At 43.4% G+C, this 25,864-nt stretch overlaps 1 protein-coding gene and 1 long non-coding RNA gene across 5 annotated transcripts in view; one reads left to right on the plus strand and one right to left on the minus strand.

Moving 5' to 3' along the window:
• DTWD2 (DTW domain containing 2) overlaps positions 1-25,864 on the plus strand; it is a 766,281-nt gene that overhangs the window by 59,000 nt on the left and 681,417 nt on the right. The window lies entirely within an intron of this gene.
• LOC309352203 overlaps positions 10,183-25,864 on the minus strand; it is a 35,862-nt gene continuing 20,180 nt past the window's right edge. For all 3 annotated transcript variants that reach the window (XR_014161127.1, XR_014161128.1, XR_014161129.1), the window contains one exon: positions 10,183-10,558. This is a non-coding gene — a long non-coding RNA (uncharacterized lncRNA). The remainder of the gene's footprint in view (positions 10,559-25,864) is intronic.

Here is a 25,864-nt window from a genome sequence, read left to right on the forward strand (position 1 = left end):
AACTGTCTGCAAAGTTCATAATAATGTTCTTTTTCATAAAATTTACATCTGAGGACTGTAATATCCGGCTGCTGCTATCGGTAAAAGTTATTGTTGCATGTACTGCAGCTTTCTTTTATGGCCCCAAAGATCAGCCAAACACAGGTTTAAAAAGCATCTCCCATATTTTACTGCCATTAATACAAAGGTTATATTATGACACTATTTTCTTATAATCAAGCTGTCTAACCCTTTGAGAGTAACCTGTATAACACAGAAATAAAGCGCAATCCATGCTTTGCTTCTGCACAAAGTATGCAGTATTTCTTTCTTTCTCTAGAGAATTACTAAGATTTTCTTCTTTCAAAATAAGTTCTCTTTTTCTGCCAGCATTTATTTGCTTCTGAAGTTATTAAAGCAAGGTTTTTATTACTAGAAATAATTTAAATTTTAATATAACAGTTGCCACACAAAAACTTGCACTAGTTGCAGATTGCACTTTTGCCAAAAAGTACATCTGAGCAAATGTGTGTGTTGAGGCCAGAACTTTATGTTACATTAAACACAAGTCTAAAATGACAATTGTGTGTTTAATTCCATTCTTCTCTTTCATAATGCCTCAGATTGCAATCCTAAATTCACTTAACCTAGGAGTAAGTCTCATTAAATTTAATGGTACTTGCTTCGGAATAGAAATGTGTACAATTGTACTCTAAAACAAACCACATAGTACATTTTTTCCCCATTCCTAGCAGCAGATAACTCATAAAACACTTTCAAGGTAATACTTGGAAGATGATAGACAGATAGATATATAGATAATTTTAAATGAAAAAGATGTCAAAACTCCAAAATCTAGAAACTTCAATTGTTTGTTAACAATACAGCAGATGCTTCAACTGTTTGATATTTTTTGATACTATGTTTTATATATGCTGTAAGGCACCCAGAATGGCTGGGGAAACCCAGCCAGATGGGTGGGGTATACTACTACTACTACTACTAATAATAATAATAAAACGTTCATATGCATTTGTGCACACACTTTGAATTGGAATCAGTGATACTGAAAATCTCAGAGCTGTGGTTTGTTTTTTGTGTATTCAAAATGGTTGGCATACATATATTGTGATGGGGCTGACAAATAATGGCTTGCTACCAAAGGTACTTTGGACGCAGGTGGTGCTGTGGGTTAAACCACAGAGCCTAGGACTTGCCGATCAGAAGGTCAGTGGTTCGACTCCCCGCGACGGGGTGAGCTCCTGTTGCTCGGTCCCAGCTCCTGCCAACCTAGCAGTTTGAAAGAACATCAAAGTACAAGTAGATAAATAGGTACTGCTCTGGCGGGAAGGTAAACAGCGTTTCCGTGCACTGCTCTGGTTCGCCAGAAGTGGCTTAGTCATGCTGGCCACATGACCCAGAAGCTGTACGCCGGCTTTCTCGGCCAATAAAGCGAGATGAGCACCGCAATCCCAGAGTCATCCGTGAGTGGACCTAATGGTCAGGGGACCCTTTACCTTTACCTTTACCAAAGGAACTTAGTGAATTTGACCTTATTCAAGTCATAATCAGAGTATGACTTCTGAAATCAATGGACTTCTGTATGACGTAGTTGGATGTCACCTAAACTTCCTGGTCTCTACATAACTGTGCTTCACTAATTATTGGTCTTTCTGATGTTTCTGGGGGTGTGAGTAGCAGTGAAGGGATGTCTGTCCTTAGAGAATCCTAAATAATGCTCATTTTTTATTATTTTTTAAGTGGCATAATTGGGATTGAAATGATAAAGGCCAGTCTTCTGCCTGGTGTTTTAGTTTTCTATAGAGAGCGAGCTTTGGATATGTCGGGATATTTCTACATCCAGTCTCCACCTTCAGCTACAAGCGGTATATAATACAATCACAGATGCATAGTGTGAACCTGCTGATTGTGTGGCTCAGTTTTTAGTGCATTGTTCAGCGTTGTGGACCTGGTCCATTATCAGGATTTGATCCATTATCAGGGAGTGGATGGAGGAGAGAGGCAGGCAATTGTGGAGAGTTAAATTTTTCATTAAATTGTTGGAAGCTGCTTACATGCATAGTTCTCATGCTTGTTTCAGATTTATTGCTGTTTATCTTGCAGATGTTGATCAGACTTTCCACAGAAGAGCTTATAATTATGATTTAAGCCTTTTCAGGGAGTCAAAGGGAATATATATCCAATAAATAAAATGCAAGATTCCTCTCATTTTCTTGTCCTAAAGTCAAAACAAAATAAAAAAATTCCTTCCAGTAGCACCTTAAAGACCAACTGAGTTAGTTCTAGGTATGAGCTTTCGTGTGCATGCACACTTCTTCAGATACCTATCTTCAGATATGTATCTGAAGAAGTGTGCATGCACACGAAAGCTCATACCTAGAACTAACTCAGTTGGTCTTTAAGGTGCTACTGGAAGGAATTTTTTTATTTTGTTTTGACCATGGCAGACCAACACGGCTACCTATCTGTAACTTGTCCTAAAGTGTAAGTGTTGTATATTCCAAAAAGCATAAAAAATGTTCTAGGACTATAACAAAACAGTTTCCCTTCCCTTTGACATGTAAATTATGTATATGCATTTTGTATTTCAGCATAAGAGTATTTCTAGCATACTATTTTTGCAAACAGCATTTCTTGCAGATAATCACATAAAATTACAGGTTTCTAAATGAGAGATTCTGTATGAGAGATTCTGTTTTATTTTCAGGATGAAGAGTACATTAACATGGCCTGCCTGCCTTTCCTATCTTACATTTTTGCAGAAGTTAGTTCTGCTAAATTCAGTGGGATTTGCCATCTAAAAAGTGCCTCCAGCTTTTGTGTATTCCCCCCTCCTGTTCTCAGATTCTAAATAGTGCCATTTGAATATAGATATAGAAGAGAATAAGATTCATCATATTTTTCAAAATACATTTTGAATGGGATGTTTTTAGTGTATTTCTCTTTCCACTTGGTTTTAATGTATTTATGTGGGAGTTGTGGTTTTTTTGGCCTGTTTTTTGGTTGTAAGTTGCTTTCGGGTGCCCTGGGCAAGATAAAGTTACGGACTAATAATAATAATAATAATAATAATAATAATAATAATAATAGATTAATGCAGGTGCATAGAGAATTGCATGCATGAAGCTTCAGAAAACCAAGTTGACAGAGCTTGAAGAAACAAGATAATGTCTAGAAAATCCCGGACCATTTGACTACCCAGTTCTAAACTCTTGTAACTATGTCCAAATAATGTTATTATTCTGTGTGACTGACTTTTATATCTGCCTGAAAAAATTGCATTTTTCTGTTAGCATAGGTAGTCTGTGTGTCTCGCTCAGAGGATGGAAGGGACTATATCGTCATAGTAAGTTGATAGAATATGTTTGCAAGACATAGCTTAAAGTTGTCCCCTTTTTACTGAGTATTGTTGTGTAAAGCCATCGTTTGTAATGCTTCATATACTTTCCAGGAGCACATCCATGTGCTTTACAGAAGCGTACTACCCTGTGATGTTTCGGTGCAGACACAACTGAGAGAGGCTACGAAGGGGCTTCGCATGCACCACAGGTCTCCTTGCAGCAGCTGTCACAGTTGGCAAGGGGGATGCTAAGGAAGCGTTGCATTAAGCTGGCCCAGCAGATACAAATTAGTTCAGCGAAGGGAACACGTTTGTGTGCACAGCAGGCGCAGCTGCACAGTTAGGCTACTGGTATTTTGCACGAAGCAATCACTCTGCGCCGCGAGAGAGGCTGCTTTTCACGAAGGGCGATATCCATAGCAGAGTGGGGAACAGATGGCTAAAAAGCACTTGACCTTATCATACTTCGTTATACGAATAAACAAAGTTGCAGAAGCTTTTTCCTCAGGAGCAACAAACCAAATAGTAAACAGAAAACACATGCTTTTAATCTTTAAGCTGTCTGAAGCCTACTTTGGGGGGCACAGCAAGAAAGGTGCATCTAAAACAAGCAAATGTTGTGCCCACTAAAAGACCTGCAGTGAATTGGCCAGGCATATCCCAAACGGGCTCCATGATCACTGCAGATGGTGATAGCAGCCACAAAATTAAAAGACACCTGCTTCTTGGGAGAAAAGCAATGACAAACCTAGACAGCATCTTAAAAAGCAGAGACATCACCTTGCCAACAAAGGTCTGTATAGTAAAAGCTATGGCTTTCCCAGTAGTGATGTATGGAAGTGAGAGCTGGACCATAAAGAAGGCTGATCGCCGAAGAATTGATGCTTTTGAATTATGGTGCTGGAGGAGACTCTTGAGAGTCCCATGGACAGCAAGAAGATCAAACCTATCCATTCTTAAGGAAATCAGCCCTGAGTGCTCACTGGAAGGACAGATTGTGAAGCTGAGGCTCCAATACTTTGGCCACCTCATGAGAAGAGAAGACTCCCTGGGAAAGACCCTGATGTTGGGAAAGATGGAGGGCACAAGGAGAAGGGGACGATAGAAGACGAGACGGTTGGATAGTGTTCTCGAAGCTACCAGCATGAGTTTGACCAAACTGGGGGAGGCAATGGAAGACAGGAGTGCCTGGTGTGCTCTGGTCCATGGGGTCACGAAGAGTGGGACACAACTAAACGACTAAACAACAACAACATCCCAAATGGAGCAAAGCCGCACAAATGTACAGCATTGCACTGTAAAGTTACTGTTAGGCTACTTCCAGAATGGTTTCTTTTCATCAACTCAAGAAAATAAAAACCATTCCAGGCTTCTTTCACTTCACTGGGGTTATGTTTGTGAGTAATTGTTCAATCACAGAAGAAAGGATGGCCCACAGCCTAACCCAGGGGTCAGCAAACTTTTTCAGCAGGGGGCCGGTCAACTGTCCCTCAGACCTTGTGGGATGGACAGCGGACTATATTTTGAAAAGAAAAAAAATTGAATGAATTCCTATGCCCCACAAATAACCCAGAGATGCATTTTAAATAAAAGCACACAGTCTGCTCATGTAAAAACACATTGATTCCCGGACCGTCCATGGGCCAGATTTAGAAGGCGATTGGGCCGGATCCAACCCTGGGCCTTAGTTTGCCTACCCATGGCCTAACCCTTTGACGTATTCACATCCCCCCCCCCTTTTTAAATAGTGAGTCCATATAGAAGGTGTTTAGTAACATTTTCAGAAAGTACACATTCATTCATTTTCTAGAGAACACAATTTTTCCAAACAAACAAAAAACGCAAGAGTTCCGACCCTAAATTCTTTAGATGGACTTTAAAGCTGAACAGTTGTGAAAGGTGACACATCAGTAAGAATTTTCTCCATTGTTGTTGCTCTTCATTCCAATAACAAGCAGAATCCTTTTCCCAGCTGATGCAAGGCAAATCATAATAAAATTTCCCTGGAACCAGCATCTGTTTCCAGCACGGGTGACCAATCTAGTTCCCTGTATTCAGCAAGAGGCAGGCTGTGCAAGAAACTGCTGTCTTCAGTGATTGTTTAGATGAAATTTTGTAAAGTGCAATTTGCAATTTGCATATTGAAATATTAATTTTAATCTGAGGAGAGCTTTCCATTGAACTAAGTAGATAAGAAAACGGTGTATTTATCATTCAGTCAAATTCTAGGCCACAGCACTCCTCTTAGGAGTTGCGAAAGAAGTCAATGCCTCAAGGAGCCCTGTGGTTCTGAGCTAGTTCCCAAGGGTCTGCTAGAGTAAGCAACAGTCTTTAATTAACACCCACTGTACTCAGAGAAGACAAAGACACACTTAATGGGTTAATGTATCTGGAAGTAGAATGAGTGGGTGGGCTCAGCAGCCTTCCTGTGTTGTGAGTTGCAATTTCTCTTCACTTTCCTCCTTGCTTCTCTTGTAACCGGTAACGCCTCATGATACTAAGTAAAATATTCAGTTTACGCATGCAGCTATGTCACTCTTCCTTGAGGTGAGACAAAGAACCTACTGTGCAACAGGGCCAACCTCAGGAAAGTTTCTGATCTTGGGAGCAAGGAAGCTATATACCGTATTTTTTGCCCTATAGGACGCACTTTTTCCCCTCCAAAAATGAAGGGGAAATGCGTGTGCGTCCTATGGGGCGAATGCAGGCTTTCGCTGAAGCCTGGAGAGCCGCAGCGCCAGTCCCACAAGGTCGGGGGACAGCGGGGAGGCGGAACGCTGCCATCCCGCTGTCTCCCGATGTGGTTTGGAGGCTGACGGCGGGGAGACGCGTGCTTCTCCCGGCCGCCAGCCCCGCAAGCTCCGGGGACAGCGGGGAGGCGCAGCGTGTCTTCCCGCTGTCCCCGGACCTGGTCTGCAGGCGGGCAGCCCTGCAAGCTCCGGGGACAGCTGGGAGGTGCAGCGCGTCCTCCCGCTGTCCCCGGACCTTATCTGCAGGCGGGCGGCGGGGAGAAGAGCTCTTCTCCCCGCTGCCTGCCCCACAAGCTCTGGGGACAGTTGGGAGGCACAGCGCGTCCTCTCGCTGTCCCCGAACCTGGTCTGCAGGCGGGCAGCGGGGAGAAGAGCACTTCTCCCCGCTGCCGGCCCCACAAGCACCTGGGGGGGAAATATTTTTTTTCTCTTTATTTCCCCCCCCCAAAAAAACTTGGTGCGTCCTATGGGCCGGTGCGTCCTATGGGGCGAAAAATACTGTAGTCCATAAGCTACAGTACTTTCAAGGCCTAAGTTTGAGGGAGCTCTCTGACCTAACTCTGCACAAACTCGGGCTCTTATGCTGTGGCAGTTTACCCTGTGTGACCTTTTTCCCAACCCGTATTACTATGACTGAGGTGCAGCAGTATATGATGTGGTCAGGACTAAAGGCCTATGTACACAGCACAGCAATATGTGAAAGGTTATGGACAGAGCTATGTATGCTTTCTGAAGCCCTTGACTAAGGTTTACATGAAGTCTGTCTGTACTTTGTGATCCATAGTTATGCCTTATGCATGTAACTGGAAAACTCTGTAGTCTTCCCACAAGAAACTTTCAGGTAGCCTCAAGTGTTTTAATACAATGGTACCTTGGTACTCGAACGGCTTGGCTTCCGAACAAATCAGCTCCCGAATGCCACAAACCTGGAAGTAAGTGTTCCGGTTTGCGAACGTGTTTCAGAAGCCAAACATCCTACACAGCTTCCTCTTGAGTGCAGGAAGCTTCTGCATCCAATCAGATGCTGTGCCTTGGTTTTCGAATGGTTTCAGGAGTCGAACGGACTCCCAGAATGAATTAAGCTTGAGAACCAAGGTACCACTGTATACAGTTATTGATTCTCATTTGTGTGTGTGTGTGTGTGTGTGTGAGAGAGAGAGAGAGAGAGAGAGAGAGAGAGAGAGAGAGAGAGAAAGGGTTAACCTGAGCCCTGAGCTCAAGTTACCATTGTGGGTAGGGCTTAGCTTGCTCTCAGCCTCTGCTCCCTCCTCCCACTGGCTTCCCACTGTGTTTCTGGGAGCATGCAAAGGAGGAGCCATGCAACCATGGCTCCCTGCAAGTGAAATGAATCTCTCTAAAACAGATTTAAAGTCTGCATTTTTTTCTAACCCAATATTGCATGTTTGCTGTAACGTCTGGAAACTCTGTGAGTTTCACTTATTTGCAAAGCTAAGATTCTTGTTATTCATTCAAGCCTAAGTATTTTCATGGGGAATGTTTGTTTAAAGGTGGATTAGAGAAGATGTAAAATCTAACCAAGTTTTAATGTGCTTGGAGCTATCGTCATTGTGCTAACTCTGCTACGAGAAAAAAGATCTTTCTCCCAAACCCTTTTCTCAATCATTGAGTGCAAAGTCCTTGGTTTATTTCCTTTTGTTCATATTCATATGGTTACTGCAAACTTATATGTATGGAGAATACCTCTATATAAATTCAGAACTCAGATATGTTTTCCTGAATATGGGCTTTCTCAATCTTTCCTCTTCATTATGAACAAAACCATAAATACTTGTAAAATCTGCAGCACCTTCACTCGCAAGTGCCATCATTTATCAGCTTTATTTATTTTCTGCCAGTTTTCACTATTGGAAGAGGTTTAATCTTCTCATACTGTCACTGATGAATTTTTTCTTCACAGAACTGGACTGCGGGCTTCTGATAAGAACTAAAAAACGTTGTCATCCTGCTGGTCATTAGTTGGAAAAATTATTTTATACTTGAGGTTGTTGGTGGTTGATAAAACATCTTTCTAAAATAACCTAGTTCAATAAGCCTGAGCATTGCTCTTTCAAAACTGAGCTTCAGGAGAAGCTACATGTATGGCTGATTCTCGTGCAAGGTTTCTTCATGGAAGGCACAGAATATTATCTTGTAAGCAGACACGTTGTTGCTTAGGCTTTTTTTTTACCTTGGGGCCTTAGGCAGATGTCATAGGTGGTGCTGAAACTGGTCATCAGGGAAATGTAAGAAACCTTAGCCTTGGGAGCAGAGCATATACTCAGGCTTTAATAATAATAATAATAATAATAATAATAATAATAATAATAATACCCCACCCATCTGACTGGGTTGCCCCGGCTACTCTGGGCGGCTTACAGCATATACTGTACAAAAAACATTAAAAACTTCCTTATACAGGGTTGCCTTGAGAAGTCTTCTAAAAGTCAGATAGTTACACATCTCCTTGACATCTGATGGGAGGGCGTTCCACAGGGCAGGCACTGCTGTTGAGAAGGCCCCCTGCCTGGTTCCCTGTAGCCTTACAGTGAGGAAACTGCCAGAAAGTCCTTGGAGATTTCACTGTCCAGGCTGAAAGACAGGGGTCAGCACCAACACTTTGAATTGTTCTCAAAAATGTACTGGGAGCCAATGTAGGTCTTTCAAGATCGGTGTTATATGGTCCTGGTGGCCGCTCCAGTCACCAGTTTGGCAACCGCACTCTGGATTAATTGTAGTTTCCAAGACACCTTCACATAGAGCACATTACAGTAGTTCAAGCGGGAGATAACCAGGGCATGAGTTGCCCCAGGTTTTTTGGAGGGGCAGTGGCTAGCAGTTCCTTTCTAACTCTTACATGGCTGATATGAGCTGGCTACCACTTGGCTACTTTTAGCATGGAATGGTAGCTTCAGTTTCGCAGACTTCATGTGTCTACTTCAGTGCAGGCAAATCTGGGATTTGGGTTGATCCTTCTACATCTGGTACTCTTCTGGCTTCAAGATAGTAGATAGGAAACCATACTATTGATTGATTGATTGATTGAATTTATATCCCACCTTCATACTGAAGGAGCCCAGGGTGGCAAACACAATTTAAATACGAAAACATTCTAAAGCAGTTAGAACATTCTGATTACAATTGCAGTTAAAAAATCTAGAAGCAGTCATAGTTAAAAACATACTAAAAGTAGTTACAGTTAAAAACATCATTTCATCTCCTGATCTCAGGGTTGCCAGGAACAGTATTCTTCAGCCACCAAGTGTCTGGGTGATGTTTTTAAATTGTTGCTGAAAGTTAATAATGATGGAGACAGATGCACCTCACTAAAGAGGGCATTCCACAAATGGGGAACCTATATCAATATTGCCTGAATAATGCATCTGTTGAGGGCATGACTCTGAGTAGTTACAGTTTCCCAGCATTTTGGAGCTTGAAAGAACGTAGAAAACCCTTAACATGAAATATTAAGCCAAAAACTTTTTCGTTAACTGAATACAAAATTATATTTGTGGTTGTGTGTAATGTGTGTGCTGTAAATTAAGCAGTGCAACTTAGGTTTGGCTTACCCTTTGATATTGCATGCTGCCACACAGGGCCTGCTCTACCATTAGGCAGAATGAGGTAGCTGCCTCAGGCAACAGATGTTGAGCGACAGGTGGCCCCATTGTCAGTGTTGAAGAAAGACCCAACTACCTGTCCAGTCAGGAGGGGAGGGGTGCCACCTTGTCATTCACCTCAGCCCAGTTTCCTAAAGTTAGGGGAAAGAGAAACCCTTTCACTCATATTTCCTATTGGTTAAAATGGTAATTTTAGGTTTTCAAGTGCAATCCTGTGCATGTTTACTCAGAAATATTGCACTGGGTTTACTGAGCCTTACTCCCAAGTAAGTGAGTATAGGATTGCAGGGTTCATGCTATACATATCTCATCAGATAGGTCAGCCATATTTACCTTAAATACATTTTGCTACTGCATGTGTCTTCTCCGTTCATAAAATGCATTTGTTTACTATAAAGGGTTCTAATATTTTTTGTAGTGTATTTTTATATGCAAATTATATAGAATTAAAAAAAAGACATGCTCTTTCACTGCAGAATGTCCTTTGAGACATTTTATTTTTGTTTCAATCTATGGGCTTCAAACAAAAGTGGTAGTCATTGGGACTACATAATTTGGTCCTTTTGGTATGTTTTTGGAGCAGTGTTGTACAGAATTTCCTCAAGAAGTTTTCTTATTGCCTTTCCCCTGTTGCTTTTTATTTTTTTTTTTAACTTTTAACCTAACAGCACAATGTACAGTAATTGGAAGTGAATGCTATTTTCTTGTAGAGCTGGCTATCTTATGTTTCTGGGAATCCTTTAATCTTCTTGCTCTTTCTGTTTCCTCCTGGATTAGCAGGAAACTGTCAGTCACTATCATCTGCCGTGATGCTGGTGGCCTTCTTTCTTCAATCGCTGTGTATTTTGTCTCTGTAAGTAAGGGGGAAAGGTAAAGATAGATGCACCAGCCTTGTCTTGGACTGCTAGAGCTGGCAGATAAAAAGCATTTCATCTTTTATTATTCAGCGGCTGCACACCCATGTTATTCCCTGTTCCTTACCAGATTTAGACTGCCATCCTTACTGGAAGAAGGAGTTGTACCAGGTTCGTTGTGCTAATTGTAAATAATGCTGGTATGTTGTAAACGATAATGACAGCGATGATAAAATAAGTGGAAGCCAGAAGGAGAGACAAGGGCTCCTTTTACATCTTAGAGGCTGTTTTTTAAAAAGAAAAATCAGGCAAAAGATAGGTAGATTAACACTAGTCTTGAAGCCTGATGTTTTACCAGCTGTCTCTGAAGAGATGGCGATTTTTCACCCTGTCAAGCTGGAGGGGAATGTTCAGTGTACATAAACTACATTTTCCCACTGCAGATACAACAACACTTCTTTCTTCTTATGGTACAACATATTATTTGCTATCTTAATTAAATTTTCCTTAGGCTAATTACCCACTCACTTCTAAATGGCATTGAAATGTGTATGGTATAAACACTTTACAATATCATTTTTTAATTTTAAGAAACCCTAGGCATTCCTAGCTCGCATTGGTCTACCTTTATTTCTGGGTTGCTGCATTAAAAAAAAGAAATGTGTTCAGTTTTACTATCTAGTATATGCAAATAGATGATGCTGATGAAATGCACAGGGTAACTACATCACTCAGCTAATAACTTGACACATGCAGCATACACCCTGCAAACATGGTTATTTTCAATTAATTCTAATATATCTCTCACAGCACATGTAGAAATGAATCCTTCATAGTAGTAGTTGCCAAAATACACATTCTTTTGCATTAAGTGAGGGTAGGGGCCTTACACTGCAATCCAGACCGCAGCCAGGGAACAGCAGGGTTGCATCTGCAGCCTTGCCATTCAAACAGGACTCAAGGCTTAGGAAGGCAAATCACTGGAGTTGGTACAGCAATCAGGTCCAAACTGGGCCCAAACAGTAGGACTGAATTTGGGATCCAGCAGATCCTGGGCCATCTCAGCCCTACCCTTGAAACATCCCATTTGTGGGCTTTCTGTGGGTGCCTCTGATGAGGATCCTGCCAGCGGCACACCAGAACAGTTGCACATCAGATTGATGCTGGCATCACTCCAAGGGCAGAGGCCAGCATGGCTGGGAGGGGTATTTATCCTCAGTCCAAACCCACAGCTCTAGCTTGCACAAAGGCAGTTTGGATTGCAGCCCCATTTGAGTAGTTGAGACTTCCAGGTATAAAGGTAAAGGTACCCCTGACCATTAGGTCCAGTTGCGGACGACTCTGGGGTTGCGGCGCTCATCTCGCTCTATAGGCCGAGGGAGCCAGCGTTTGTCCGCAGACAGCTTCTGGGTCATGTGGCCAGCATGACTAAGCCGCTTCTGGCAAACCAGGGCAGCGCCCAGAAACGCCGTTTACCTTCCCACCAGAGCGGTACCTATTTACAGTGGTGCCTCGCAAGACGAAATTAATTCGTTCCGCAAGTTTTTTCTTCTTGCGAGTTTTTCGTCTTGCGAAGCACGGTTTCCCATAGGAATGCATTGAAAATCAATTAATGCGTTCCTAGGGAGACCGCCTTCAGACCAGGTCCGGGGACAGTCTTTCCCCGGACCTCTTCTGAAGGCTGGTGGGGGGGAGGACTTTTCTCCCCACCGCCAGGCTTCAGAACAGCCTTCTGAAGGCTGGCGGTGGGAAGAAAAGCCCTTCTCCCGCCGCCAGCCTTCAGAAGAGTTCCTGCAGGGCTGCCTAGGCTGCGAATAGCAGCCTGCTGCCGGGTGCGAGGGACGCTCTGAAGCAGAGCGCCCCTCGCCCGGGGCAGACATCTGCAGCTTGGGGAGCCCTGCAGGACTTCCCCGCAGGGCTCTCCAAGCTGCGGATAGCAGCCTGCTGCCCCGCACGAGGGGCGCTCTTAAGCAGAGCGCCCCTCGGGTGGGGCAGACATCTGCAGCTTGGGGAGCCCTGCCGGACTTCCCCACAGGGCTCTCCAAGCTGCGGATAGCAGCCTGCTGCCCCGCACGAGGGGCGCTCTTAAGCAGAGCGCCCCTCGGGTGGGGCAGACATCTGCAGCTTGGGGAGCCCTGCCGGACTTCCCCACAGGGCTCTCCAAGCTGCGGATAGCAGCCTGCTGCCCCGCATGAGGGGCGCTCTTAAGCAGAGCGCCCCTCGGGTGGGGCAGACATCTGCAGCTTGGGGAGCCCTGCCGGACTTCCCCACAGGGCTCTCCAAGCTGCGGATAGCAGCCTGCTGCCCCGCACGAGGGGCGCTCTTAAGCAGAGCGCCCCTCGGGTGGGGCAGACATCTGCAGCTTGGGGAGCCCTGCCGGACTTCCCCACAGGGCTCTCCAAGCTGCGGATAGCAGCCTGCTGCCCCGCACGAGGGGCGCTCTTAAGCAGAGCGCCCCTCGCGCGCGGCAGACATTCACAGCTTGGGGAGCCCTGCGGGGAACTCTTCTGAAGGCTGGAGGCGGGAGAAGGGCTTTTCTTCCCACCGCCAGCCTTCAGAACAGCCTTCTGAATGTTGGCGGTGGGGAGGAAAAACCCTCCTCCCACCGCAAGCCCCGGGAAGAGAGGAGAAGCTGCGCGCCTTCTCCTCTGTTCCCGGACCTCCCACCGCAAGCCTTCAGGACAGGTCCGGGAACAGAGGGGAAGGCGCGCAGCTTCTCCTCTCTTCCCGGGGCTTGCGGTGGGAGGAGGGTTCCCCGCTGTCCCCGGAGATTTCCCTATGGGCTTTCGTTTTGCGAAGCAAGCCCATAGGGAAATTCGTCTTGCGAAGCCGCTAAAAATCGGAAAACCCTTTCGTCTTGCGGGTTTTTCGTTTAGCGAGGCATTCGTCTTGCGGGGCACCACTGTATCTACTTGCACTTGACGTGCTTTCGAACGGCTAGGTTGGCAGGAACAGGGAGCTCACGGTAGCAACGGGAGCTCACCCCGACGCAGGGATTCAAACCGCCAACCTTCTGTTTGGCAAGCCCTAGGCTCTGTGGATTAGACCACAGCACCACCCGCGTCCCATCCTCCAGGTATAGGGTGGTGTATAAATTGTATAAATATTAGTAATAATAATAATAATAATAATACCACAGTTGTGTTCTTAGGGATGATTCAGATAAAAGGAAATCTGATCATAAGTCAGAGAGTTCCTTGGAAGATTTGGAGAAACCTGAACAACAGACAATGTCTGCACGTTTTATATGTGTATTTATGCGTGTTTGTGTGTGTGTGTGTGTGTGTGTGTGTGTTCATATTTTTAGTTAATTGGGGCTTGCCATGAAGGCAAATGGGGCAGTGTCCCCCCTCCCCAATAGCTATATCACACTCTGCACTGAGTCTTTACATGCATTGACTCTGTAAGAACTCACCCTGCCCTGGTTTGATTAAGAAGTCATAGGGTTGCCATATTTCAGAAAGTAAAGTCGTTGAGCCTTTTTAAGAAAACTGCCAAAATTGGGAGAAACCTACACCAAAAATAGTGATTTTGAGCTGTTCCCACTGCTTTTTCCCATTGCATTGCCATACATCCGGGTTTCCCCTGACATTTTGTCACTTCAGCAAAATTCCCTCCTGATGCCATTTTTACACCCGAAAACCAGGACAGAATTTTCCTGATGTATGGCAAGCCTAGGCTAGTATAGCAGTAGGAGACAGCTGCTACTGCGTGGACCTCTTTTGTCTTTTGTCTCACCAGAAGTACATATTTTTGCCCAGTGTAAAAATAGCCTCAGGTTTGGTCCTGGGAGCTACCGCTCAGTCCTTTTGCCCAGTTTCGCTGAGGTTGGTCAAAAAGGCATACCCAGAGCCAACTGGGGCACAGCTTTTTGTGGCTTCCATTGCTTAAGGATGCCTCTAGCCAGTCATGTGGCAAACAGCATTGTTGCTGCATTTAGCAAGCAAAGCTGTGGGGCTTAATCCTTGGCCAGCAGTGATGGGAGAGACTGACACTGCAGAGCCACCAGCCAGCATGACTTGCGCAAGCTTCTGGCAGCAGGGATTGCTTAGGGGGCACAGAGACTGCTTTGAGGGATGAGGGAAGGTGGTGGAGAAGTCACGAATCCTCTTTCACCTTGTATTTTTCAGCTAATTTTTAAACAAGCTTCAGAGTTTGTTTCCAAGCCTATCCCAGATGATCATAGCCACTTGAATACTCTGATGCTTGTGAATTCCAGGAGCAGCGAAAGGTGCATTTCCAGTAATGTTCATGCAGATGGGTGCTGTCAAATGGGCAACTCTTCATGCTGGCTTGCCATGGGGTTATGCATTCATTAGCTGCTTGGTTAATGCAGTTACTCTAGCATGCCTCTGCCCACCTAATAAAAGCCAGCTTCTGCACATGGATCCTGCTCTCTGCATTTGATTCTGAAAGTTGTCTTGACTGATAGAATTGGGGGCAAGGGCTTGTATCCTGTTCGGCTGGGGTTTGAGCCTTGCAGAGGAACAGGAAGCAGTAACAAGCACTTACTTCATTCAAGTCAGACAGCTTAAGACAGATCAGCACCACGGACAGCTCCCTGTAGGCCCTTTTAGCTGAAATATATAGAAGATGTCTCAAGAAAGGGTAGAGTCGCCTTAAGGCAGTGGTTCTCAACCTTGGGTCCCCAGATGTTTTTGGCCTACAACTCCCATGATCCCTAGCTCACAGGACCAGTGGTCAGGGATGATGGGAGTTGTAGGCCAAAAACATCTGGGGACCCAAGCTTGAGAAAGGCTGCCTCAAGGCATGGGTAGGCATACGAAAGCCTGGGGGCTGGATCCAGCCCAATCTCCTTCTAAATCTGGCCTGTGGATGGTCTGGGAATCAGCATGTTTTTACATGAGTAGAATGTGTCCTTTTATTTAAAATGCATCTCTGGGTTATTTGTGGGGCATAGGAATTTGTTCATTTTTTTTATCTCCAAAATATAGTCCAGCCCACCAGAAGGTCTGAGGGACAGTGGACCGGCCCCCTGCTGAAAAAGTTTGCTGACCCCTTAAGGCTTAAGGAGGCTGGCAGGACCTCACTTCACCCCACCCGGAAACTGCCTGCAATTATTTAAGAGCCCTTAAATGATTCTGCAGCCAAATGCTCCTATGCAGCTGTGGAGTAGGAAATGCTGCAAGGAGAAAATTCAGACACATTCTCAGGATGGAACTGTAGAATGTGAGGGCAATGTCTTCCTACAAGTGGAATGACCTGTAAGTTGTCCGAAACAGAGTCCTGTTTTGGGTGACTATGATGTCCCAGATGCAGGGGACATAATAGTTTGGGGTGCAGTATGATGACAAATAAGGAATAGAATATGTTTTGCCGGCAGGGGGGAGAGATCTTGCAGTTGAGAAGAACATCTATTGAAGTTCTAGCAAACTTTAAAAATCATTTTTAAAAAACCCATTAATTATCCATTTCTTACATTCCTATCTTTTCTGTGTGTTCAGATTAATGGTAACCTATAGGTAGGGATTTGCCATTTTGTTTCTTTTGTGTACAGCAACTAACATAATGTTAAGAGCATTAACAGCAACTACAATATACATGGCAGCTCTTCAGTGAATACTAGGACAAAATTAGGCCACAGAATAATTTTAGGCTCTAGGTGTTGACCCTGTGGCAGAATGTCTTAAATGGGATAAAAGGGGGTTTGCTTTTTATCTTTATTTTTCCTTTCATACTTGTATAATTTAGTTCCATATGGGGAAATGCCACTGTGGGAGTAACTGTGTGTGGTGAAATGCATTTTGCAGATGGCAGTTTTTATATATTTCTTGGATGTATTTTGATTTTAATATCAAATGAAGTATAAAGAAAAAATAAGCATTGCAACTGTTTAAATTATAATGTAGAATATAACAACATGCAGCTGTGGCACAGTTAATCTTCCAAAGCAAGACCAAGTGTTGACAAATTTTGGAACATCTCCATTTTGCTTCCTTACAAACCCAGCTAACTTGGCCAGCAGTACTACTGCCTCATCAATCACTCCTCCTAGTAGCAAACTCAGCTGGTGAGTGCTGACAGGACTGTTGCCAAAACAGGGCTACAGAGAAACAAGGCGGAGGTATCAGCACACTCAGGTGAATCTCAATATATGCACAAATCCATTTTTTAAAGCTCCCCACTTCCCGAAAATGTAATGAGGTCACCTCACAAAAAATAGTGAGGACTGAGCCCAGTAAGCCAAGGAATGTACAGTGGTACCTCAGGTTAAGTACTTAATTTGTTTCGGAGGTCTGTACTTAACCTGAAACTGTTCTTAATCTAAGGTACTGCTTTAGCTAATGGGGCCTCCCGGTGCCGCCGGAGCACGATTTCTGCTCTCATCCTGAAGCAAAGTTCTTAACCTGAAGCACTATTTCTGGGTTAGCAGAGTCTGTAACCTGAAGCTTATGTAACCTGAAGTTTATGTAACCTGAAGCGTATGTAACCTGAGGTACCACTGTAGTTAGGATGGGAAATAAAGCATGGAGAAGTGGGAAGTGGAATGTCCCACTTGATGGAAATGCCTGGCAAAAATTATGAACAGAAGCTTTTAGCAGTGAGGTTGTACTGCAACATTTTGTTGCAGGCCCTACATCTTTGCTTCTCTTTTGTATGTGTGTCATAGCAGCCCTTCCTAATTCACAGCTGTGTTCACTGAATTTCATTTTATTGCTTTCTGCCTCCTCTTCCTAGTTATTTAGAGCAAAAGGGACACATTCAATGCTATTTGGTAATCTATTCCTATCAGCTAAATCATTTGCCATCCTTTCTGGTTAGATTTTATCCATAATTCAGAATTTTTTAATCTTCTTAGATATTGTTTTATAAGCATTGCCCTACATAACTTCTTTCACTTCCCTTTCACGGGTCAAGAAATACTCAGTGCCATTAACAAAGAAAGAAATGGAAGTGTAAGTAATTAGTAGCCCTCAAAGCATCCCGTGCACAGGTATTTTTGTCTTTCGGCACTTCTGATATTTACAGTTAATTTAAAGTTAAATAGCTCTGGCAATCTGCATAATTACATTTCTTTTCTTTGTTTCATGGCCCTGCCTTGAGATCCGCACTCTGCTCTGTGCCTGCGCTTCCTTGCAGCACTTTTCTTGTCCATTAATTATTAAAAGAATAGCACTGCATAAAATATTGATCTGTTGCCTGACATTCATTTCAGAAATATATGCAGGGGGAAAAAAGGTAACATGAGGAGCCTTTTCAAAAGCTCGCCATTCCACTCTTCTGATTCCTGAGCAGAGACTTTTAAAAATGCTAATTCTGCTTTACTCGTTATTAATTATGCATTCCATAACTATTCAGTATGAATATTTTTCAATGGCGTGCTATTTTTTAAAATTGAAAATTGACATTTTGACCAGTCCAAAGCATACGTCTCTATAAAGGGATGTCATCTTAGTGAAGTTTCACGCCCCAGAAACCAAGAGGAGACTACTTGCCCACATAGTAGTGATGCTTGGTGGTAAAAAAAAAAATAAGCGTAGACCCAGAATATCTCATAGTCAAACTTACCTACGGTCAGCTCCTCTCAGGGTAACTGATACCTCTGAGATAACACGCAGATAGAATTGGACTAATTGATAGCAATACAAAATGTTGATGGCACCAGCCTGCCAAAGGAATAGATTCCAAATATTTGGCAATGGTTTCCAAATGCGTAGGAAGCTGTGATCATGAAGAACAGTGTTAACTAAACTCTGTTTCTCTGAATAGAACTAAAGCATCACTCTTTCAGATTATATGGCACCCTTTTCTGAAACAGCCCCAAACATGGACCCCTCATTTCCAGTCCTGAGGTGGAGCTGCATCACTCTGCTTCAGTGTTTATCATACATGCCAGCTCCGCACCCCTTTTTAAAATAATAATAATTAGGGAGCCAGTCCCCCTCAATGTTCAGACGGCATTCAGCCCTGCTCCCTGGCTCCTTGCAACATCAGGACGTCGAGCAATGTTGCGAACATGATGTTAGGCTATCATGTCAGGCCCTCCATCATCTTGTACTCAGACCCCTGAAAAATGTTGGTTCACTTCAAAGTACAGTCCGTTCGAATTCCAAAACATTTGAAAACCAAGGTGTGGCTTCCAATTGGCTGCAGGAAGCTCCTGCAGCCAATCGGAAGCTGCAGAACCCCTGTCGGATGTTCGGGTTCCACAGAACGCTGCAAACCAGAACACTCACTCCTGGGTTTGCAGCGTTCGGGAGCCAAAACGTTAGACTTGGATCCAAGGTACGACCGTACAGAAAAGTCGTACGAGAAAACATGTTACAGAATTTGTATGCACAGAAGCAGTTTTCTCATAGTGTCAGGGAACTGCCATCAGCTCAGAGGCGAGAAGTGGAAGGGCAGTTGTGTTACAGGGAGCCTCGGAAGATCTTGCGAAGCAGTTCCTCCTCTGGCGAGGAGGAAAGCCCCGCCTCCAGTGGGGAGGGGGTGCAGGGACCAGGAGATGCTAGGGAGAGCCTCAACACCGAGCCTGAGCAAAGCGGAGGGGAGGCAAGTCCCCCTTTGCCAGTAGGTTTGGGCGCAGAGAGGGGAGGAGAAGGATGGGGGTCACACGACTGTTATGCTGGGGTGGTACCAGGACCGGCCACGCCCAGATTCTGCTAGCGACTGAGCAGACATGGACTTGCGATGCTCTGCACTGTAAATAGTTTGTATTAATAATAAAGCCTGGAAAAGACAGGTTGGAGTCTTGCCTGTTTGCTCTTGAGCAACCACACCACCACCTGACAGCAATCTGGGCATCTCTGAGGTTGCTCGGGGGTAGCAGCGAAAAGGCAGCACAATGAGCAAGCCAGGGACAGGTGCTGAGACAGAGCAGGAGAAAGTCATGAAAGCCCTGATGGAGAGGAACAGGGACCTGGAGGCTCATGTCGCTACTCTCTCAGCCCGGTTGGAGGAGCGCCGAGCACAAGACAGCCAGGTCAGAGTCACTCCAATTGGGAGAAAGGTCCCAGCTTTTAGAACTGAGACAACCACACCACCACCTGACACATAGGGAGACTCACTTGGGAAATCTTTGGGTTGTCCATACAGGCTTCCCACCTGCAGTTCCATGTTAGTGTGTTGAAAGAGAGAGTAGTAGTCTGTTTTCCGGCAGCTTGGTCATTGATTTCCTCTGCCACTTTTCTAATTGATGCTATTCTTGCATGGCCAGTGTGGGAGTGTCATCAAGTAGCATTATGATTAGCAAGTGACAGCAGAATTTCCAGGTACACTATGAGAGTAACCTGGCTTTTGTAGATCCTGTATAGCTGTTGCTGTGCTTTTGAATCTACTGCTGTGTGGACATAAGAGCATGATTCCATAAGTTAGCCCCAGTGTGGCATCCACCCAACATATGGGGACCATATGATCACCTTGCCCATGTTCTCTTATTCCTTAGCTTCGAATTATTTTAATTCAAGTTTCTTCTAGCAAGCAAACTCCTATTTCTCAGATGCTTACTAATAATTCTCCCTCTTCCAAAGTTTTGGAGCAAAATACTTCTCATTGATTCTCTTGTGCTGTGCATCAAGACTAATATAGGGCTTTGTCTAAATGCCAGCATCTAGCTGTAAAGAAATGCATTTAATAAGATGAGCTTCCATACCTTGATAGCAGCAATCATGTAGGAAATTATAGGGGAAAGGATTTATGACCTAAGTGGAGATGGAAATTTAATAAGAGGCTTTCATCATGGCCACGGAAAAGTCATGGAGTTCTTTTAAGTGCAGTTCACATTATGCATAAAATGCACTTATTTTCCTAACATTTCTGTAAATATCTCATAGGTAGCGTGATTACATACTCATATGGAAGCATAAGAACATGAAAAGCAGAAAGGTTTCGTGACATCAATTTACTTTTTCTGCCTATCCATTCCTAACAGTTGCATGGCAGCTATTCCCTGTAGAATATAGCAACATGGAGCTCTTAAAATGCCACTTTAAATTAAAGTCAAGATGTTTGAAATGGCTAACTTATTTATGCTCTTGATGCAAATTTCAGCAATGGGCTGAGGCTTACTTTGTGCATTGCTTTCTCTGTCAAGAAGGCAGCTGGTGGAACTTTAGCAGCAAGCAGTTATAGCTATAGCATATAAAAGCAAAAGGAAATATGCACCCCTATTTGCCTTAAAGAAGGCATTTTATAAGATTTTGACACGCAAAGCTACACTGTTTATCTGGGCCATATTGACAAATAGATAATACCTGCACGATATTTCACATTGCCTAAGACCTGTGTCTTTTGTGTGTGCTATTTGGATTCCTTGCTTTTCACTGCTTTTGCATTCCATTTAATCACCACTAATACATTGCTCATTATATCCCCCTGATTTTAATGTTAATTCTGTTAAAACCTCAACATCAAATGTTGCTGAAAGTGACAGTGGCAAAAGAACCATTTCCCCACTTCAACTTAGAGAAGAATGAAGGGGTCTTTATTTCTAAGAGCTACCTTCTTCTGGGATATCAGGAATCTGTACCCTCACCATTCTACCTCTTTTTGGCTATCTGCTACACCTGTCCTCCATCCTTTTATAGTAGTCTTGTTCTACTGTTATGGACCGGCTGGATGCAGAGGAGTGGCAGGAGGTACCAGCTAGGGAACCCTCAAGGGATCCTCTGGGAAAGAAGTCTCAGAGCTTAGTGGTGGGACAATAATGAGTGGTTAGAGGGAGACGGAGGCAGACTATGAGAAGGAGGTGTTGGAAGGTGAAGAGGTAACAGGGTTAGGTGAGCAGGAAGAGGCCGTGGCAGCGAGCAGGCCAGAATCAGAGGCAGAGGCTGGTGAGGAGAGGGGCCAAAAGGCAGAGGGGAGGAAGGCTGCTGAAGAATCCAATGAGTCTCCCCCTCCCACTGCAACCATCTCCTCTTCTCCTTGGTCTCCCAGAACATGAAGAGGAATAAAGAGGGCAGAGCAAAGAGAGACAAGACAAAGGAGCCTCAAGTTACTGGGGAAGCACCTGGGAGGAGAAGAGCCTTAGAAAGCGGTGGAAGGATCTGTGTGATATATAATAGAACACACAAACTATATTTTCCATTTCATATGTTCGACACAATAAAAACCTGATCATATATTTACTCAGACCAGTCGACTTCAGTCTAATGTCAAAGTAAGTAGGATTGCACTGTTAGATTAAGTCTAAATATTTCATGGTCTCTGTGCAGTCCCACAGAGTAACAATGGAAACTTAACAGGATAAAAGACTTTTGGTGAAAGCAAACCTTCAGCCTTTAGTATACATGCACAAAGCGGGGGCTTTGTGGAGCATTGCATACTTTGGCTTCAGCATCCCCTGCCAAAATGGACCTTGGATCCACTAAACTTGCAGCTTAGGCAAGCAGTCTCAGTATGCCTGCCTTGTGAAATGTCTGCAATGAAGGCACATTCATCTACTTGCACGTCCTTCAACAAAGCAGGGGAGGCAGCGGTTGTGCCCATTGCAGGTTTGGTAGTAAAAGCAGAACAGCTGCATCAAGCTGCCTTTTGCAGCATAGACAAAGATGTCTGCTTGGCACCAAAAAAACCCCAAACTGAATGCAGATGTACAAATAACAACACTGTAGAGAGAAAAGAGAAAAGAAAGTAAAAATGGAAGGGCCCAACTTACATACTTGGGGGGAGCGGAAGTTTTCTGCTGGGATAGCTCAGTCGGTAGAGCATGGGACCCTTAACCTCAAGGCCATGGGTGCAAGCCCCACAGATTCCTGCATTGCGGGGGGTTGGACTAGATGACCCTCGCGGTCCCTTCCAACTATAATTTTATGAGTCTATGATTCTTCTTGATCATTGCCATATCCTTTTGGTCATGTGTACTAATGGTTGAGACTGAGATTCCTGCCAAAACTCTTTCACCTTTCATTACAAAGTTAGGTGAACCCAGGGCTCGCTCTTGTGACAGTACTCGTCAGTACAGGGTATCAGCACATGCTGCCCATGGCAACCATTTTGTGCTAGCACCCATGATACTTTTATTAATACAGTGGTACCTCGTTTCCCAAATACCTCCATTGTCGTACATTTTGGTTCTCGAATGCTGAAAACCTGGAAGTAAATGCTCCATTTTCGAACGTTTTTCGGAACCCGAATGTGTGACACGGCTTCCACTGAGTGCAAGAAGCTCTTGCAACCAGTGGGAAGCCGCGCCTAGGTTTTTGGACATTTCAGAAGCCGAACGGGCTTCTGGAATGGATTACATTCAAGAACTGAGGTACCACTTTATATGAGTGCTGGCATGAAGTGGGGAGGCCCATATATGTGACTACACAGATGACCACTCAAAGAAAGGCTAGCTAACTATTTTCCTTACCTACTAAGCCTGAGCTTAGAGCTGGTTTACCTAAAAGTTATTTATAGGGAAGAAAGTGAGACTACAGAAGTCTATAAAAGAGAAGTATGTGTTTTACAGTTTTCAGGAACATTCAGACGCATTTCTTTACAAGCAGTAGCCAAGAATTGGATTCTGCCATCTTTACTGTACTTACTTGCACACAGCTCTCATCTGTGTTTAGTTCCATTGACGTCAATGAAATCTACTCACTATGCACTCCATTCAGATCAGGAATGTGAACATTTTGAATAGCTGTATTTTAAATTACAATCAGACTTGTGATTAAGGACAGTCTGGATTTCTCCCTAGATCAGCAATTAACTTTAAAAAATGTTCTTTCACTTAAAGTGACACATAGTTGTCATTGTGTAGAAACATATTTCAATATATTACAATGAGCTACTGAGGATAGCATAAAAACAAACATAATCTGTTAATGAATCATTAGGCAATAAGCCCCTTTGTGAAGATAAGATTTAGTACAAAGATTGACACTCTGGGCTTTTGCATTTTGCAAAAAAAAATAAAAATGAACTATTCTGTTCTCAGAATAATCAGACACTAGTAATATATCTCTTACTTGCTAACTATAAAATTGTAATGTGTGCATTAACTAAAATATCAGTCATATGCTTTGCTTGATCCATTTGCAAAAATGTGCTGACTAGCAGCTGTAGATGAAGATGACGTTAAATAAAGAATTATAATGAATCTGCAAGCAAGAAACTTTAAGCTTTTTCCTCTACTCATTATAAAATGTATTAAAGTAACCTGCAGACAGGGCATATATTTTCAAGTCCCTCCAAAGTATTCTAATCACTCACTAATAGTTCAGATCCATTTTGACCCATTTTTCCTGACAGTCCTAAAAATATAAAAAAAAAAACCAACGAAAGCTAGTATTGTCGAGTTGGGACTAAAGTAAACATGACTGTCCTTTTGCTCCTCTGTGACTCCCAGTTGTCTACAGAGTTGCCTTTTCTGCCACAAATGGAAGAAAATAATTAATGCTTCTCACGATGAATGGCATTCTCTCTGCAAGAAGGATCATTTGATATTCTAGATGGATAGACATGGAAGCACAAAGTGGGCAGTCACTGTCTTGCACTGTACTTTGATGCATCATAAAGGAAGTTCTGGAACTAACTTATTGGGGCTTGTTTTGGTCAGTTCAGTATATGTTGAACATATTATAAGGCTGGGGTAGCTCAGTGGGAAAAGCATGAGGTTGTTCATCCCAGGGTTGTGGGTTCGAGCCCCATGTTGGGCACAAGATGCCTGTATTGAAGGGGGTTGGACTCAATGAACCTCATGGTCCCTTCCCACTCTACAACTCTATTGTTCTATGGATGATTTAAATATTCCATGAATTGTTTTTATAGTGAAGCAAACTATTTCCTCACCACTTTTACTAAAAGGTATTCTCTGCAATTGCAAGTAACTGGGTAGCAATCCATCTGCCCTGTGATCATGTGTGGTATAAGGTTTTGTTTGTTTTTTTTAAAAAATGTATATACAGTGGTACCTCAGGTTACATACACTTCAGGTTACATACGCTTCAGGTTACAGACTCCGCTAACCCAGAAATAGTACCTCAGGTTAAGAACTTTGCTTCAGGATGAGAACAGAAATTGAGTTCCGGCGGTGCGGCAGCAGCAGGAGGCCCCATTAGCTAAAGTGGTGCTTCAGGTTAAGAACAGTTTCAGGTTAAGTACGGATCTCCGGAATGAATTAAGTACTTAACCCGAGGTACCACTGTAAACATCTGAGATCCTGGTCAGCTGTTGAGTCTGGCCATATGGAGAGGACAGTAGTACCATACTCATAGTTCTCCATAGTTATTGTTGTTAGCAGGGAAATGAGAATACACACACACACACACACACACACACACACACACACACCAAAATCTAGGCTCCCACATAGATTTAGGAGTGCATCAGTGTTGACAAACCCTGGAATAAATTCTGAACTAGATTAGAAAACATTTTGTTATCCCTAACATCTTGACTCAGGTGAAGGTGTGCCTGTTCTCTGGTTCTAGAGAGACTTACAGGTATGATCTTGTTATTTGGTTAATGTGACTGTCAAATAGGTTTTTTAAAAATAATAATAATCCTGTATTTCCTTGACACTACAAGGTGTCTACTAAATTCAAATTCCATAGAAGTAAAACAATCGCAAAAACTTAAAAGCCCAAGGAATGCTGACCTTGTAAACCCCTAAGATATCTTGCCTCTCCTTCAAATGTCAATTCCACTTAAGTGGGAAAAAGGAGTTGTGGATCAGCGAGCACATTAGAAGTTCTAGCACTGCAAAACATTCTATAGAGGTTCTTTATTTAAGGATTTGAAAGGTCAAGTAGATAAAAAAAACCCTGCAACCAACCAACCAACCAACCCGACAACTGAGCAATGTCCTTTTTTGATGGTTTTGTCTGGCAGCCCCAGTACTCACCTTGCTTTGAGCATCTTGTGGCTTTATTTCCTGTAAACATCTGTAAAGTGAGGGAACTGGTAATATCCATCAGACGTTTTGTCAAGGCTTTTTATTTCACTATGCTTTTAATGTTTAATTTTTAGTCTTCTAATTGCTGGTCTTTGCTTTTTCATCTGACTGCTGGTTTTAAGCTCTCTTTTTATTATGCAAAAGCCGAAGTATGGTAACAGCTTTATTAGAGAACCGACCAAGGTGTCACAATGCCATGAGCGTTCTCCAACATTTTGCAGATATGAAATCTGGTGGTTACTTGCTTCTGTTTACTGTTCTAATTGGAATACTCCAGAGTAACTGTGAGCTTTTATTTCCAGAAATAAAAATGGATGAATGTCCATTGTTGCTTTGTCCCAGTGGTCCTTGGTGCAATATAAAATCTGTTAACGCATCTTTCATAGTGTAATCTAATTAAGTTTGCATAATGCCTTCTGCACTCCATCTTAAGAGGGTTTGTTGCAAGCTGCAGACTT

This window comes from Podarcis erhardii (assembly GCF_964252035.2).
Source record: "Podarcis erhardii genome assembly, chromosome: 11".
Taxonomy (NCBI): Eukaryota; Metazoa; Chordata; class Lepidosauria; order Squamata; family Lacertidae; genus Podarcis; species Podarcis erhardii.